Consider the following 6583-nt stretch of genomic DNA (forward strand, 5'->3'; position numbering starts at 1 on the left):
GATGATATATTTTACATCTTCTAGATGTAATTTTCAAGCCCTATTATGTTTTTGGTATAATGCTGTTTTAATGATACTTAATGATACTTACTGCAATGGTTTTCAGATTCATAAAATAAGTTAATTTATGCCATAAATTTTGTTCATAATAATTTCCCATTTCTTGACATTATGTTCTATAATTATCATAATCGGAGTCACAAAGTCACACTCTAAGCACACTTCTTAGATGAAGATGGCTGAATAATGTAATGGTACCTCATTTGCCATGTTAGTTCTATGTGTAAGATAGACACAAAATACTGGAGTAATTTAGTTGGTCAGGCAGCATCTCTGGTGAAAATGGATAGGTGACCTTTTGGATCGGACCCTTCTTCAGCATGGCTACCCAACCAAACCCAACAGGACCTATCAATGCACATCTAATTCCTGTCAAATTGACCATCTACTCGGGAAAACATTTTGAATTGCAAGGATCATAATATACTGGCCATTCTGTCAAAGTTCCTTTCTTAAAAAGCAGATAGCAGTAAAAACTGTTAAAGGTAAACCATGGCAATCTTTAATTGATTCGTCAGACAGGAGTGGCAAGATCTACAATGAGCACAAACGTTGCTCAATGCTTCTCAGGCTCCACTCACAGAACAAAGGAAAGTTAGCACAATTATACATTTTTCTTTTCAGTAAAACACTCCTACCAATTCTGAATATGGCATGACTGAAAGATTCTGCAGCCTTTCAGAATATAGGAAAAGTTGGGTCCAAATCAAGCTCATCCAATAACAAGTTATTACTTATCTCTGGAGCATCAGCTATTTTTCAATCTTGGCCTCTTTATGGCCTTGAAAGAAGCACATGTTATTACTGCAGGATTCCATCTTAATTTCTTTATTGAAAAGACAGCCAATCCTCCATATTGTGTTCCATATAATTTACAAAGTTATTCAGATGGCACCGAGCCATTCTTTTGTTTTAGTAGTCCATGCTTTTGAAGAAGAACTACTTTGACTATTAGATTTGACTATTAGCTCTTTCAATGCAGTATTTTAAGCAAGACTGAATGAGTTGCTTAGTATTACTGGTTGTGTCCTCGGTTTGGACTTTACTTTAGACTCTAGAGATATAGTATGGAAACAGGCCCTTCGGCCCACTGAGTCCGTGCCAACCAGCGATCACCCTGTACACTCACATTAACCCACACACTAGAGATAATTTACAATTTGTAGAAGCCAATTAACCTACAGACCTGTACGTCTTTGGAGTGTGGGAGGAAACCAGAGCACCCAGAGAAAACGCACGGGGTCACAGGGAGAAGGTACAAACTCCGTACAGACGGCACCCGTAGTCAGGATCGAACCTGAGTCTCTAACGCTGTAAGGCAGCAACTCTACCGCCTGCCACCCTGTTGTCGATCAAAATATGTGGTTTCTTCTGCAAACAAAGTTAAGATTATTGTAGATATACACAAAGTTAAGATTATTGTACTTGTGCTGATCTTAAGGTTTGATCAGGTGTGGAAAAGTACGGTTTCCATGGCCACGTTTGTGTTGGGATCAGGTCAAATGTTAATGTTATAGTGAGTAGTGGTCTCCAGTGCTGCACCTACATATGGTGTGGTCGGCAGTTTAACGTACTTCAGATATTTGAAAATAAGGACCACAAATGCTGGAAAAATTCAGCATTTCAGGAGGCAGGAGAAACAGTTCAGTTCTGGGAGCTTCATAAACTCGCAGTTTCTACAGGTGCTACCTACCCTACGTTTTTCTAACATATTGTGTTTTTATTTCAAATTTCCAGCATCAGCATTTTCTATTGAAATACTTCCCATAGGTTTACTGGAGGTGTATGACTTCAGGTGAAATATTAAGCCACGGATTGTTGGCAGCAGAGTGACGCGGCGGTAGAGTTACTTCCTTACAGCGCCAGAGACCAGGGTTTGATCCTGACTATAGGTGCTTTCTGTACGGAGTTTGTACAGTGCTCCCCGTGACTGCGGGAGTTTTCTCCGGGTGCTCAGGTTTCCTCCCACATTCCAAAGACATACAGGTTTGTAGATTAATTGGCTTTGGTAAAATTGTTAAATTGTTCCTAGTGTGTAGTTTAGTGTTTGTGTATGGGGTGATCGCTGGCCTGCGTGAACTCGGTGGGCCAAAGGGCCTGTTTCTGCACTATAACTACAAAGTCTAAACTTTTTAGAGTCATAGAGTTGTACAACCCTTTGGCTCACCCTGTCCGTGCTGGACTAGTCCTTACACCTTTTCAAGTGAATGTTTTACACCATTCAAGAACAGGTCAGATTCTGTACTTTCTTTTTGACCTCATTAAATTAGGAACCCTACTAAAGATTATCAGGCCACATACCCCAACATCAGTAATGGGCCCAACTGTGTACAAAATGACCATGCTTGTCCCCATGCGAGTGTGGCAAATACACTTCAGAACAATTCAATGGATTTGAAATATTGCAGATTATTGCTGAAAAACCCAATAAGGTACAATATAAAGAATGTACTTTTACAGTACCATGATAAGAAAATCTATCTTTTGTCTCAGTGCCAGCAGTACTTGGCAGCCCAAAGCTAATCACCCCATGAGAGTCTTATCTTGTAACATTTTGGCCTCTAGCATTTTATCCATTTTTGTCCTAAAACGAAGCAACAATTTTGCCTTAAATATTCTCTATTGCAAAATGCTCCGTCTTCAATGACCTTTCTGCATTATTTGTAGATGCAGGTGTAAACGTATAGACGCGTAGATCTTTATTTTAGTTCCAAATCTAGTTGTCTTCTCGTTCCTTTCAGTGACAACTCTCATTGTCCTTTCATCCTCTTGCCTCCATTACAGAAGTGATTGCCACTGTTTAATTTAGTTTTAGTTTAGAGAAACAGGCCCTTCGGCCCACCCAGTCCGCGCCGAGCAGCGATCCCCGCACACTGACACTATCCTACACACATTAGGTACAATTTACATTTATACCAAGCCAATGAACCTACAAAGCCACATGTCTTTGGAGTGGTGAGGAAACAGAATATCTCAAAGAAAACTCACGCGGCCACAGGGAGAATGTACAACTTCCATACAGACAGCACTCACCTGTTATAATATGTGTTGGTTGTTCTCTTCCAAGCCAGCAGGCAGCAAGGTGCTTTTGGAAGTGTATCGTATTACTGTTTTGATCTTCGATCTAAATGCCATTTTGTTTGATCTCTGTAAAGATTTAGCAGACTAGGGGAAAATATATAAATTTCCTAAAGTAACTCAACCATCTTTTTGTATGTTAAGATATCACGATCACTTTCAATCAGACATCTTTCCAGGTTACAAAGAAGTGTAGGGTTTGTTGAACCTTTGCTCAAATTCTCAGTCGGATGTTCCTTTGTTCAAAATAAGTCGCACCACTTGACCTTCTTTTCAATTGATGCTGACTTCCTGTAAAACCATCAGATGTTGGACTGAAGGTAATCCACTTCCTTTTTTTTTATCACACAGGTGCAACACTGAGGGTTGAACTCACATTTGTACCTTGACAAGATGGGCTAAATTTTACACTCATTTGCAGCAGGCTGACAAAAACAGTCAGGGCATACCTCGGTATCAAGTCACACTCCCAAGACTGCCTGATCATCACCAGCAAGACACGTAATGCTGAGAGGGCAACCAGTGATGTAAAACAGATGTGTAGGAGGGCCAGATCAAGCCCTGGCCAACAATCAGCTGGAGAAACATGCTGACTATGTCTTCCCTGTGATTTGACAATCTGTGTTTAGTTGGCAATATGCCTTAACATTCAGAAATGTTCTAAAATGACCAAGAATTATTCAAACTAATACACTAAAACAATTTACAAACCTCAACATAAATATTTTTAAAATTTTAAATTTACTAATGCATACGTCTTAGTCCTTTGCAATCTTTAGAGTTTAGAGATAGAGTGTGGAAACAGTTCCTTCGGTCCACCGAGTTTGTGCCGACCAGCGATCCCCACACACACACACACACACGGGACAATTTACAATTTAGCCAAGCCAATTAGCCTACATACCTGTATGTCTTTGGAGTGTGGGAAGAAACCGGAGCACCTGGAGAAAACCCATGGTGGTCACGGGGAGAATGTACACACTCCGTACAGACAATACACATGGCCAGGATCGAACCTGGGTCTCTAACGCTGTAAGGCAGCAGCTCTACCACTGCGCCACTGTGCTGATCATTCCAGCTATTCTTAGATATTGAAATTTCCATTCATTGTCTGTCCCAATGCCTGAACCAACAAGGCACAGTTTGATTGAACAGAGTTCCCATTCGAAGTGCTGGTTAATATTCACAGTGGATTGTGATGTCGATGAATATTCTCTTGACCTTCAACAGTTATACAGTAGAGAACATATTGACTGGTTGCATCATGGACTGGTTAGGCAACTCAAACGTCCATGAATGAAGGAGATTACAAAGAGTGGTGGACATTGCCCGGTCCATCACAGGTACTAACCTCCCATCTATCGAAGGGATCTACAGGAGGTTCTGCCTCAAAAAGGCAGCCAGTATCATTAAAGACCCACGCCAGCCTGTCCACGCTCTCATTTTACTCCTGCCTTTGAGAAGGTGGAGGAGTTTGAAAACGGTGACAACCAGGTTCACGACTATCTTCTACAGGTGTACAGTAGAGTGCATATTGACTGGTTGCATCACAGCAACTTGAACGCCCAGGAATGAAGGAGCCTGTGAAACGTTGTGAACACTGCCCAGTCCATCACGAGTTCTGACCTCTCTATCATCGACAGGCCTTACAGGAGTTGTTGCCTCAGAAAGGCAGCCAGCATCATCAGAGACCCACACCACACTGGCCACACACTCATTTCACCACTGCCATCGGCCTGAAAACTGTAATGTCCAGGTTCAGGAACAGCTTCTTCCCTACAGCCATTAGGCTATTAAACAATACAATCTCCAATAAGCTCTGAACTTGGTAGTTTTGGGGGCATTGGCTTTGGCTTTTTGCACTATTATTGTTGGTTGGTTTTTATGTGTATGCATGAGTGTGCTTGTGTATTTGTATGTATGTATATGTATGTATATGTATGTATACACACACTGAACTTTTTTTCTTCTTCTCGACACCCCGCTCTTTGGACAATTGTCAGCTGACCAATGACCTGAACGAGTTCTACTATAGGTTCGATAAACAGAAACATAACCCTGGTACCCCCTCCCTCCCTATCCAACCAACACTTCACACCTACTCACAGCCTGACTCCAGTCTGCAAAGACTGGTCACTTCCCCACCCACTCCTCTCCAATCACCACCACACTTACTTACAGCCTGACTCCAGCCTACAAAGACTGGGCCCTCATCCACTACCCACCCCCTCCTTGCTGCCCAACATCAGTCTCGCCACTTCTCCATCACCAACAATAGAAATTGAGGAGGTGGAGAGGCTATTCAGAAGACAGAAAAGCCAGAAATCAATGTTTCCCCCTCTACCCTCAAGATCTGTGCCGAACAACTGGCACTGGTCTGCACAGACATTTTCAATCAGTCCCTGCAAACCTGCACTGTCCCTGCCTGCTTCAAAGTCTCCACTATTGTCCCAATACCCAAAAGGACAAGGACTACTGTTCTTGATGATTACAGGCCTGTTGCACTGACCTCTGTGGTCATGGAGACCATTGAAAGACTTGCGCTGGCCAAGCTGAAAAATATCACAAACCCCTGCTGGACCCTCTGCAGTTTGCATTCTGTGCCAATAGATCAGTGGATGACGCAGTCAACCTAGGCCCGCACTTCATCCTCCAGCACCTAGACCTGCAGGGGACCTATGCAAGGATTTTGTTTGTGGATTTTAGCTCTGCATTCAACACCATTGTGCCAGACTCCAAACTCTCCAAGTTGACCGTGCCTGAACCCCTCAGTCAGTGGATCACCAACTTCCTGACAGATAGGAAGCAGCATGTGAGGCTAGGAAAGCACATCTTGGACCCGCAGACCCTCAGCATAGGAGCACCGCGAGGCTGCATGCTCTGCCCTCTCCTCTACTCTCACTACACCAACGACTGCACCTTCACAGACCCCTCTGTCAAGCTTCTTAAGTTTACGGATGACACAACATTGATTGGACTGATCCAGGATGGGGAGGAATCTGTCCAGAGACAGGAAGTGACACAGCTGGCATCCTGGTGCCGTAGCAACAACCTGGAGCTCAATGCTCTTAAGACAGTGGAATTGAATGTAGACTTTAGGGGAGCTCCACCTCCCCTCACCCCACTCAACATCAACAACACCACAGTCACATCGGTGGAGTCATTTAAGTTCCTAGGAACCATCATCTCCAGGGACCTTAAATGGGAGGCCACCATCGATTCCACAGTCAAAAAGGCACAACAGAGGATGTACTTCCTGCGGCCGCTGAGGAAACACAATCTGCCACAGGCAATGATGGTCCAATTCTATACGGCCACCGTAGAGCCTGTCCTCACCTTCTCCATCATGGTCTGGTTTGGTTCAGCCACCAAGCACGACATCCGGAGGCTGCAGCAAATCGTCCGATCAGCTGAGAAGGTTGTTGGCTGCAACCTTACTCCCATC

The sequence above is a fragment of the Amblyraja radiata genome, chromosome 18, assembly GCF_010909765.2.
Source record: "Amblyraja radiata isolate CabotCenter1 chromosome 18, sAmbRad1.1.pri, whole genome shotgun sequence".
Lineage (NCBI taxonomy): Eukaryota > Metazoa > Chordata > Chondrichthyes > Rajiformes > Rajidae > Amblyraja > Amblyraja radiata.